The following is a 12,642-nucleotide window of genomic DNA, read 5'->3' on the forward strand; positions in this document are numbered from 1 at the left end:
AGGGTTGCCACCTTTTCGTCAAGCCAAACCCGAACACTTTAGCGGCGCTCGACAATTTTTTTTTGTAGTACATGCTATAGGATTGTAAGAGACTTAGGACACCTTTGAGTTACCCTAGGAGGGTAGTAAGGAGGCGCGCATAGCACGCTGCAGTGAACAGTGGCTGTGGCCAAATTGTGTTAACAGTGGAGAGGGGGGGTGGACTTAAAGGGGCATGGTGTGCCCATAAAATATGATTAGATTAATAAAATAAATTTCACAGTTAAAATATGAACCTAGCTTACCTTAAAAGTGGACACTGTCAGTCAGTGGGGCAGTGGACGGTGTCAGGGGAAGCAGTGGACGGTGTCAGGGGAAGCAGTGGACGGTGTCAGGGGAAGCAGTGGACGGTGTCAGGGGAAGCAGTGGACGGTGTCAGGGGAAGCAGTGGGGCAGAGGACGGGGGCAGTGGACGGTGTCAGTGGGGCAGTGGACGGTGTCAGTGGGGCAGTGGACGGTGTCAGTGGGGCAGTGGACGGTGTCAGTGGGGCAGTACTGACACCATCCACTGCTCTACTGACACCGTCCACTGCCCTACTGTAGGGCAGTGGACGGTATCAGTACAGCAGTGGATGGTGTTAGTAGGGCAGTGGACGGGTGGCAACCCTAACTATTTCCTGCAAATCTAATGCGAGTTCACCATAGAACTGTATACAACTGTATGGCTGAACTCGCATTGATTGCACAGACATTGCATGTGGGTGCAAATCACATGCAATGTCTGTTTTTGCACAAGTGTGAACCCGGGGTGAAGCTGTTCAGCCATGCCAGTGTGTTCTGTGGAGTAACCTTTTGTGTCCAGGAATTCCAAAAAACATCTGCTGGAGGCCAGGAGAAGGAACGTTATTTAACTCCCTGGGGGCCCAAGAAGTGCTTACCTCCAGACTGTATTCTCTGTGATCTGCTCTGCTGGTGGAGGAACACGAGTAGTTAATATCATTAGGGGAAAGTTCTTATCTTTATACAGCAGTTCCGACAATCTAATCTCACCAGTCCTCTTCTATACAGATACTCTGAGTAAGTAATGCAATTGCCAAGAACCACAGCACAAGGATTACTCCGCCTGAGCCCGAAAACCATCAAATAGTCCCTGCAGAGTAATCCTTGTGCTGCTGATCCCGGCAATTACATTAATCAGTATATCTGTATAGAAGAGGACATCAGGACTCAGATTAGATTGTTGGAACTGCTGTATAAAGATAAGAACTTTTGCCTAATAACATTAACTACTCGTGTTCCTCCACCAGCTAAGCCACAGTACAGTTTAAATCATGTGTCCGGGTAGAAGGCGGAAGGAGACCCGGACACAGGATTCAAAACCCGTACTGTCCGGGTGAATCCCGTAGAGGTGGCAACCCTACTTCTGGCGCCTACTCTTTCCTTCCCCGTTGTCTTGTGGGAGACACACGGGTCCCAGAAGACAGCAGGGACAAGTGAGGACGTGCAGCGCGACTTGCACATGTGCAGTAGTAACCAGGAAGTGAGACCGCAAGGCTTCACTTCCCGATTCCCTTACCGAGAGCCGACTGACCGATCGCGGGCGCCCTGGACAGGCAAGTGTCCATATATTAAAAGTCAGCAGTGGCAGTATTTGTAGCTTTGTTGCTTTTTTTCGGCAGAACTCCACTTTAACCACTTTACCTCCAGAAGATTTACCCCCTTCATGACCAGGCCATTTTTAGAGGATAGAGGTTCACCTGAAAAACCTGACAGGTGGACCCAATCGGAACGCTTGTGTGAAAGGAGCTAAAAGTAAGTTTGTTTTTCTAGGTCATTAGCGGGATCAAACCGACGATCGTTTCCGACTACAGTGAAAATTCAAAGGAGCAGGATCTCAAACTAACAAATTTCTAACAGTGTATGTGGTTTTTGTTCAGTAAAGTCCATTCATTTCAAAATCAAATGTTAAAAGCAAACAACATTTTTCTAATGCCGCGTACACACGACCGTTTTTCGGGTTTTAAAAAATTATGTTTTTTTTATGTCATTAAAAACGATTGTGTGTGGGCTCCAGAGCATTTTTCACGATGTAAAAAATGGGCATTAAAACAAGCTCTAATTTTTCACAACGTTTTTAGCGTTGTCGTTTTTAACGTCGTAAAAAATGGTCGTGTGTGGGCTTTAACGACGTGAAAAAAACGCGCATGCTCAGAAGCAAGTTATGAGATGGGAGCGCTCGTTCTGGTAAAACTAGCGTTCGTAATGGAGTAAGCACATTCATCACGCTGTAACAGACTGAAAAGCGTGAATCGGCTTTTACTTACACGAAATCAGCAAAAGCAGCCCAAAGGGTGGCGTCATTCGAATGGAACTTCCCCTTTATAGTGCCGTCGTACGTGTTGTACGTCACCGCGCTTTGCTAGAGCATTTTTTTTTCACGATCGTGTGTAGGCAAGGCCGTTTTTATGATCGGGTTGAAAAAAACATAGTTTTTTTTAGACCATTAAAAATGTAATTTTTTACAACCCGAAAAACAGTTGTGTATGCGGCTTTACATTCGAATGCGTTTTCCTAGAAATCTATGGCCAGCTTTAAGGCCGTTACAAACTGGCTGAATATCGGCCAGTTCAACAGAAATTGGCCAACATTCGGTCCAGCAGCCTGTCCAACAGAAGCCGGCCTAATGTCTGGTTTTGTTGCACAAACCAGCAACTAATCGTCATCTGGTCGGCACTGGCAGCGAGCGCTGACTGGTGTGTTCAGGCGGGGAGAGTGCAGTCCTCCTGTCAGAACACAATAGCTCAGTGGGGGAGATCGCTATACTAACATCTCATAGTTAGTACAGCAAGCTCCTCAGTTGTTTTTTTCAGCCACCCACTGGGTTGAATGACCAAAAAACTGCCTATGTGTGCCAGGCATTACACTGGCTTAATTCTTTGGTCAATTAGATTAGCTCATCTGTATTATATTACTAATTGAGCACTTTGCTCAACATAGCAAAGATCAAAGGCTCTTGTCACTTCTGCCAACAACCAATTCTTCCGTACATAACACTCAGCACTGTGTAAATTACCTCAGAGACAGGATTCTATTTGTCTTTTGACTACCTGGCATTAGAACAGTCATTGTTAGAATTAGCACTTATTTCCTACGTGTATTTAATGGTTTTACAATACACGCGTGTACAAGAAATGTCTTAGGCCCCTTGTACATGTAGGTGTCTAGCCAGCTGTGCATGTCTCTCAGCATTTTACATGGGTCAAATTCCAAACGATTTTTTTGATCTACTTTTTTGGCGTTTTGTAATCCGACGGTGCCACCATTCATTTTGAAATGCGACCAACCAAGCCTTCAAATTTCACCTCATGTCGTTCCGAAAAAGAAAATTTATGGCCGGTAATCTTTTCTTTCTAGGTCACAGCACATGCACATTTATTTTTCAATGATATTTCTCGCATTATTCTCCCAACACCAATTAGAAACGTGTTAGTTTTCATTGCACGAAAATCGCCCGTTCAGCCATTATGTCTACGGGGCTAAAAACACACCATCACAACAAAAGAAAGACGGCACCTTTTCCCAAATCACACAGAAGAGTGTTGCATTGGTGTCCCCATAGACAATAATGGGATTCCTCTGGTGCATTGTCATGTGGCAAATCACGCAGGTGTGACTGGGGAAATGTGTACAAAAGTGATTTCTTCAAACACCGTGATCAGTTTGCAAATGAAGACAAATGGAAAATGTAAGGCTACAGGCTGCAGCACCGTTCTGTGTAGTCTGACAGTGGGGAATGATAGGAAAAGGGGAATGGCAGCATTTGCCCCCCTTTTCCTCATGGGAAAGCGATGGATCCTATGGTTCCAATTTTACCTGAGGAACAGTTTTCCCTCAGGTAAATTGGCGGGCTCTTTGCCCTTGCAGTAACCTTTTACTGCAGGGGGATTTTGGCGGGCTCTTTGCCTGACAGATGACCTCTGCAGCTGGGGTAGAATGCCCGGGAAAATCCAGTTTGAACTGGCCAGAACCTACCCGGTTCTGGGCTATTTAAACAGGGTTCCGATAGCTCAGGCTCATTCGCCTCAGAAGACTTAGGAGCTGTGGTGTTCTTTTCCCCCACCCCTCTTTTTAATTTTGTCGCGGTGTTTGTTATGTGGTAGGGTCACCTTTGTCTTATTAAAGGGGGACGAGTTTTTTTATTACTTTACATGAGTATTTGTTATGATAATAATATTAATTTTAGCTAATGCTATGGTACTTGTTTCAAGCTGGGTAATTTTATTGGCAGCCTGGGCCGTAATGGCTAGGTTAGCTTAAGGCTTATTTAAGTTTATTTATTTATGTAAATATTTAAATTATTTATTTATTATTTATTTATTTACCCTTTGAAACCAATAATAAACACTCGCGGCCTTTATCATCCAACAAGTTGTCTGATGTCTCTTATTTTATTTTAAGTAGTTTAAGGGTAAGTTCCATCTGCTTTCCCATTCCCCTGCTGTCAGACTACCACACAGAAGGAAAGAGTCCCACGTCCTCATCAAATGTGTGAATGCTGTGAGCCGCATCCGTTTTCAGTGTGAACCCAGCCTAAAGGGGTTGTAGAGGTTCATTTTTATTTATTTTTTTCTAAATAGGTTCCTTTAAGCTAGTGCATTGTGGGTCACTTACCTTTTCCTTCGATTTCCCTTCTAAATGTTTTTTTCCCCCCCTTTGTCTGAATTTCTCACTTCCTGTTTCTCCTCAGTAAGCTTTCCACCATCATCCGAGCCGTTCTGGCTGGGGGTTAGTCAGCCAAGCTTACAGAGGAGGAACAGGAAGTGAGAAATTCAGACAAAGAAAAAAAACATTTAGAAGGGAAATCGAAGGAAAGGGTAAGTGAACCAACAATGCGCTAACTTAAAGGGTCACTAAAGAAAAAAAAATTGTTGCTGAAATGACTGTTTACAGGGTATAGAGATATAATAGTTAACTGATTCCTTTTAAAAATGATTAAAAATAGATAAAAATCAATCATATAATGTGCCACTAGTTTCACTTTCGTTTTTGCATGTAATTTAATGCCTCTGTGCTGTATAGAGCCATAGAAAGTGATGGTTAGGAAAACGAAACTAGAATCTCCCAGTACTGTGGTGATCAGGAAACAGACAACCAGGAAGTGTCCAGAACAGAGCAGAATTACAGCAACATCAGAGCAAAAACGAACAATGAGGACATGAAATCAGGACTGCAGTAAGGTAAAGGAAGCGGTTTGGCTAAAAAAAAAATCTTTTATTGACCCTTTCAACCACTAGCCGACCAGTTATACGGCGGCAGGTCGGCTCGGCTGCGCGAGATCACGTAGCTATACGTCATCTCGCATTTCAGCCAATAGAGGCCCCCCGCTCGCCCCTGGTGCCGACGCGCGTGCCCGGCGGGCGCGATCACCGCCAGGCACCCGCGATCGCTTGTTACAGAGCGAGAATCGGGAGCTGTGTGTGTAAACACACAGCTCCCAGTCCTGTCAGGGGGAGAAATGACGGATCGTCTGTTCATGTATAAACAGCGATCTGTAATTTCCCCCAGTCAGTCCCACCCCCCCTTCAGGTAGAACACACACAGGGAACATAATTAACCCCTTCCTCACCCCCAGTGTTAACCCCTTCCCTGCCAGTGGCATTTTTATAGTAATCAATGCATTTTTATAGCACTGATCGCTATAAAAAGGCCAATGGTCCCAAAAATGTGTCAAAAGTGTCCGATGTGTCCGCCATTAGGTCGCAGTACCAATAAAAAATAGCTGATTGCCGCCATTACTAGTAAAAAAAAAAATATTAATGAAAATGCCATAAAACTACCCCCTATTTTGTAGACGCTATAACTTTTGCACAAACCAATCAATAAACGCTTATTGTTTTGTTTTTTTTTACGAAAAATATGTAGAAGAATACGTATTGGCCTAAAGTGTGGAAATTTTTTTCTTTTATATATTTTTGGGGATATTTATTATAGCAAAAAGTAAAAAAATATAATTTTTTTTTCAAAATTGGCGCTCTATTTTTGCTTATAGCGCAACAAAATAAAACAACGCAGAGGTGATCAAACACCACCAAAAGAAAGCCATTTGTGGGGGGGGGAAAAAAAAAGGACGCCAATTTTGTTTGGGAGCCACGTCGCACGACCGCGCAATTGTCAGTTAAAGCGACGCAGTGCCGAATCGCAAAAAGGGGCCCGGTCATTGACCAGCAATATGGGCCGGGGCTGAAGTGGTTAAAGCGGGGGTTCACCCGAAAAACACATTTTTAACATTAGATTGAGGCCAATTACGGGAAGCAGAATCGGGTGTTTTTTCTTAAATCAATGCAGTACTTACCGTTTTAGAGAGCGATCTTCTCCGCCGCTTCCGGGTATGGTCTGCTGGACTGGGCGTTCCTATTTGATTGACAGCCTTCCGACCGTCGCATACATCGCGTCACGAGTTGCCGAAAGTAGCCGAACGTCGGTGCGCAGGCGCCGTATAGAGCCGCACCGACGTTCGGCTTCTTTCGGCAACTCGCGACGCGCTGCATGCGACCGTCGGAAGGCTGTCAATCAAATAGGAACGCCCAGTCCAGCAGACCATACCTGGAAGCGGCGGGAGAACATCTATCTCTAAAACGGTAAGTACTGCATTGATTTAAAAAAAAACACCCGATTGTGCTTCCCGTAATTAGCCTCAATCTAATGTTAAAAAAAAAAGGAACCTAGAAAATAAAAAACCTTTACAACCCCTTAAGTCTAAATTCACCTGAGTGAGCCCACCAAAAATGTGACGCCATGTACAAGGCCAGTCATTTGTGACATTGCCCATGCTCATTATAAAATGTGTGGCTTTGGGGCAGGGGATGCTTCTGCCACTTCTGATTGGCAGAGTGCCATACACACTGGTGGGCTCACACAGGTGGGCTTGGACTAAGGCCTAGTACACACAGGCTTTTAATAAAAACAAACAAACAGTCTGACATTTTGCCCGTGTGTATGGCAGCTGGACCGACAGAAGCCAACCATTTGGCCAGCTTCTGTCGGACAAGCAGAGTGTTCTGGTGGAGGGGCTGTCCCACTGTCAGAACACAACAGCTCAGCGAGGAGAGACCGCTGTACTGACGCCGGACTGTTAGTACAGTGGCTCCAAATGGAGCTGCCAGTTTTATTTTCGTTCAACCCCAAAAAACGATTAGTGTGTAGCAGGCTTGAACTTGAACTCATCCCTACTGATCAGCTATGCTACATTGTAGAACTGCTTCATCAGTGGTACTACATAATCCGTGTCAAAAGTTATGCGCCGTTACTGAACTCACTAGTAAAACCAGGGTTTAAAAGTATAAAGAAGGCACAAGTTTTGCTTTAAATACCTTTGGATAGAATGGAGAGGGCTTAGATCACCTCACAGTTTCTGCTTTTATTGCCATCTGTGTCCCTGTAAGAGATCCACCCTCTCCATTTGTCAGGTTTACCTCATCACTGGGGCTGACACTTCGGTGGGCAGATTTGCCACAATTTCAAAGCGCCAATATGTGAATGACAAATCACGGGACCCACATTTGAAATACCATTCTTTTGAATGACTCCTGGGGTAAGGTGACCAGATTTTTAAAATGAAATCCGGTGACATATTTTTTCTTTACTAGTAATGGCAACAATCAGCCACTCTCTGCCCGTCGCCATCCGCCTCACAGCCTCTCAAGTCTTACACTTCGGGCCCTGGCTACTACTGGATGGGGAGCAGAGGAAGATCACTCCGCCAGGGAAGGCAAGGAGTTAGGCAGGTGGCTGGCCAGGATTTGAGCCAAGGCAGAAGAACATGCAAGCGGAGCTGAATGGGCATGCGCCCGAAACTGAAGAAATATTCCCTCCGCTCCGACCAGCACATGATCATCAGAAAGGGGCACAGATAATGGGTAAAAAATACAACCCCCATATACTAGTAGGCACGGCGGAGCGGGGGTGTGCAATTCAATTTTTTTATTCTGCACTGACTTCCTTTGAAATTGCCCCCCACCCAGAGGCGTTGCTAGGGGGGTGCGGGCCGCCCCGGGTGACACCCACTAGAGGGGTGACACCATCCCGATTTTTTTTTTTTTTTAGCTGACATGGGGGGGGGGGGGGCGGCTCCCCCCGCGACTGCAGCGATGAGCGCCGTGGAATCGGAGCGCCGAGCGCCGCTGTACAAGAGGAGGGGGGGTTGCGTGGTGACACCGCAGCACCATCCATCCCCTCCTCTCACAGCCACGGGCTGTTAGCGGTGGTCGGCAGTCGGCACACAGGCACAGTCCCCTCCTCTCTGTTTGTGTGTACAAAGGGGGAGGGGCCGAGGGGACCTTCTGTCCATGTGCCGTGGCGCTGCCTGCGATGATCTGAGGTACTAAATGGGGAGGGGGGGTGTTTGCACCTGGGAGGTTCTCATTAAGGGGGGTTTGCACTGAGGGGGGGTTGTACTAAGGGGGGGGGGTGTTTGCACTGGGGGGTTGCACTGAGGGGGGGATTTGCACTGAGGGGGGGTTGCACTAAGGGGGGGGGTGTCTGCACTGAGGGGGTGTCTGCACTGAAGGGGGGTCTGTGTAACATGCAGGGGTCCAGAGGTGCAGGTGGCTGTGTAATGTAAAAGGGGTGCAGTGATGCAGGGTGCTGTGTAATGTAAAGGGGTGCAGAGGGATGTGTAGTGTAAAAGAGTCCAGAGGTGCAGGGGGCTATGTGATGTAAAAGGGGTGCAGTGATGCAGGGTGCTGTGCAATGTAAAAGGGTCCAGAGATGCAGGGTGCTATGAGATGTAAAGGGGTCCAGTGATGCAGGGTGCTGTGTAATGTAAAGGGGTGCAGAGGTGCAGGCGGCTGTGTAATGTAAAAGGGGTGCAGTGATGCAGGGTGCTGTGCAATGTAAAAGGGTCCAGAGATGCAGGGTGCTATGAGATGTAAAGGGGTCCAGTGATGCAGGGTGCTGTGTAATGTAAAGGGGTCCAGAGGTGCAGGGGGCTATGTGATGTAAAGGGGTCCAGTGGTGCAGGGGCTGTGTAATGTAAAGAGGTGCAGGGTGCTGTTTAATGTAAAGGGGTCCAGTGATGCAGGGTGCTGTGCAATGTAAAGGGGGCCAGAGGTGCAGTTGTGGAGAGGGGTACACAGTAGTAACAAAAAGATATTGAAGGATGCAGAGGTATGCAGGGGGCACAGTGGGGTGTTTTTACATTTTAACGTGGGGGGTGCCAGATATTGGATCCGCCCCGGGTGCCATATGCTCTAGGTACGCCCCTGGCCTATAGGCTCCTGAGATGTGAATTCCGGTTCTGGAGAAAGAGAGGTGGGGGGAGGGGACAAAGAAAAATGGAGAGAAAGAAGAAGGGATAGAACAAACAAGAAAGATGGATAGGGAGAGAGAGAAAAGGGGAAGAAAGGAGAACAGAGAGCAAACAGTAGGGTAAAAAATATTTGAAAAATTTTATTGGGGGGGGGGGGGGGGGTGACACCATATTTTACCGCACCAGGTGACACCAACCCTAGTGACGCCACTGCCCCCACCCCCTATTAAATCCAATCTGGGGACAAAACCAGGGACAGACTTGGTCCGGGGACAGTGTCCTCAATCAGGGGACTGTGCCCTGAAACTGGGGATGTCTAGTCATCCATTCACATATTGGTATTCTGAATCGCCGCAGTTCAAAATAGCGGCAAGTCGCGGGATGCCCGTGCGTTCCCCGTCACTTCCAATGGCACCCTAATCGCGGTGCGATTTTTTCTTGCGATTAGCTGGGTGACAATCATGGTAATAATTGCACAAACAGAATTGCGGGACACCTAGCAACCAAAAGAAGCACAAGAGCTACTTCTGAGCGATAGGCGTCCTGCAATTCTGTTAGCATGATTTTACAGTAAATGTCGCCTGGAGGAATTGCGGAAAATCACACCTCTATCAGGGTGCTATTGGAAGTGACAGGAAACGCACAGGTGTCCCGCGATTTGCGGATACTTTGAATCATGGGCGGAATCGCAGCGATATCAGAACGCCAAGAGGTGAACGGAGCCTAAAATTGTGCGAGGCTACCGCGATAAACCGCGATCCAATTGTGGCAACCCGCATCGCCTGAATCATGTCGCACAGGGGCTATTTTTGGGTGACATAGTTGCTGTGATTTTGGCAGACCCTCAAATTTAGGCGTCATTCAGCCCTTGTTCACACTGAAGACAGGTTTGAAGTCGTTGCGAGTTCAGTGCGAGTTTGGGGGCGATCTATTTAAATCCCCATCGAAGTCGACAAAAGTAGTGCAGGAACTACTTTTGGAAAATCGGACAGTGCCGTGGTTGGCAATAGGCTGCGATATGACACATTAAATCACTTTGATTTGAATGGGGGCTCAAAAGATTGGCATCTCAAATGTGAGTGCTGCAATTTATCATTCACACTTAAGTGCTTTAAAATCTGCCCACGACCGCTGATGTGCGAATGCCGCCTGAGAGTTATGGTGGAAGAAAAATCACAACATTTTGGGTAGTTATTGAAACAGGAAAAGAGGAAATCTTTCAATGGGGACACCAGTTCTGTTGCAGCCAATAGATGGGAAGTGAAGGGAGATCTCCCACTTGGGACAAAAATAGGAAAAAGTAAAAAAAAAAAAAAAAAAAAAGGGGGGGGGGTTAATTGTATAACAAATACAAATATCATCACAAACATTATGATTACTCAGAGGCGTTGCTAGGGGGGTGCGGTCCGCACCGGGTGACACCCGCTAGAGAGGTGACACCATCCCATTTTTTTTTGTTTGTAATTTTTTTTTTTTTAGCTGACATGCCCAGCCTGCCCTGTGCAATCCCAGCCTGCCCTGTACCACCCAGCCTGCTCTGTGCCACCCCAGCCTGCCCTATATCACCCAGCCTGCCCTGTACCACCCCAAACTTTCCCATGCCACCCTAACTTGCCCTGTACCACCCCAATCTGCCCTATGCCACCATAACTTGCCCTATACCACCCCAACCTGCCCAGTACCACCCCAACCTTTCCCATGCCATCCCAACTTGCCCTATGCCACCCTAACTTGCACTATACCACCCCAACTTGCCCTATACCACCCCAACCTGCCCTATGCAACCCTAACTTGCCCTATACCACCCCAAACTACCCTATATCACCCCAACATGCCCTATACCACCTTAACCTGTCCTATACCACCCCACTACACCAACCTGCCACTATACCACTCTATACTACCCTAACCTGCCACTATACTATCATTTACAGGGGCTGGTTTGGGGTGCGCCCCGTGCGCTGCCTACTTGGTGCTGGGCAGCCTAGACAGAGGAGGGGTGACACCATGTTTTACCGCACCGGGTGACACCAACCCTAGTGACGCCACTGTGATTACTATACTTGCTCCAGGTAAAACCTACATTAGAAAACACATTTATTTAAACTCGCTGAATTTATAAGGAGATTTAATGCCATATGATATATACAAAGTTCCATATTGTAAATCCAGTGTCCAGGCTGTCATACTGATCCAATGGCTTCCATGCTTTCTACATTACAGGCTCTGAACAAGTAGATTAGGAGTTCTGACTTCATTCAGCCATCCTGATCTGCTGTCAGGTGTTGTAAACAGAAGCAGCCAGGCATGCAGCATTTTCAGCTTCAGCGTTTCTCTCTGTGTATGTTTCCTATAGCTGATCTCCAACCCTCCTGAGGCAAGGCAGGCAGCTGACAAGCATCCAACTCCATCCCACACAAGCAGGAAATAGGCGGACCAGCAGCATGTGCACAAAGGACGATCACACCGGTGACAACAAACCAGACAAAGGAGTCACCAGCCCATCTACAGGACAAATATACCGAGCCAGGCACACACAACACCATAGAGCGAGCGATTATACACAGCTAGACAATACATGGGGGATCGGGTGAGAATAAAGTGTCAGCATATCATAGATGGGAAATAGAAGAACTCTGATCTGACCTGAAAACCTCCCTGCAGCGCCTCTGTCCTCTCACTGACAGATTGATCAACTCCACACCGATCTGTCCCCGCACACACCTCCCTGCGCTGCCACTGCGCCCCGCCCCCCTGACAGGTGAACGAGCTTCCCAGCATTCTGCGCCCCGCCCCCCTGACAGGTGAACGAGCTTCCCAGCCTTCTGCGCCCCGCCCCCCTGACAGGTGAAAACTCGTCTGCGCCCCGCCCCCTGAAAGGTGAAAGGCTCTCTCAGGCTCCTGCGCCACGCCCCCACCAGATGATATATATTTCCAGCCTTCTGCGCCCCGCCCCCAACACGTGAAAAGATATTCTCTGCCTTATGCACACCGCCCCCTGACAGGTAAAGAGATTCTGCGGCTCCTCCTCCTCTGCGCACCGCCCCTTTACAAACAGATCTTTGCAGCCTGCGGCTCTGCGCCTTGAGTGCCCCGCCCCTTCGCAGATGTATGAGGGGGAGTGGTCTGATTATGTACAGGCAGAAGAGGCACCGTATTTGGTGTTTATAAATATCGGCTGTAGAACGTGGTGCTTTTTCAAGCTTTATTAGCACTATAACAGAACATGCAGAAGCACTGTTTTCCTGGCCCAAACATGGTGGACGGAAGAGAATTTGTCGCCCACTCAGAAGGTGTGTGAGTTACTTTGTTGGGTGTGGGGCAGCCCATTGAATGAATAGGTTGCCCTATGAATT

At 47.5% G+C, this 12,642-nt stretch overlaps 1 protein-coding gene across 1 annotated transcript in view; it reads right to left on the minus strand.

Moving 5' to 3' along the window:
• The window catches only part of LOC120919147, a 32,442-nt gene extending 20,390 nt beyond the window's left edge, over nucleotides 1-12,052 (minus strand). Inside the window, exon 1 of the mRNA XM_040331182.1 lies at nucleotides 11,933-12,052. The gene's annotated coding sequence lies outside the window, so the exon portion shown is untranslated. The remainder of the gene's footprint in view (nucleotides 1-11,932) is intronic.
• Between the last annotated feature and the right edge of the window lie 590 nt (nucleotides 12,053-12,642).

This window comes from Rana temporaria, chromosome 1, assembly GCF_905171775.1.
Source record: "Rana temporaria chromosome 1, aRanTem1.1, whole genome shotgun sequence".
NCBI lineage: Eukaryota > Metazoa > Chordata > Amphibia > Anura > Ranidae > Rana > Rana temporaria.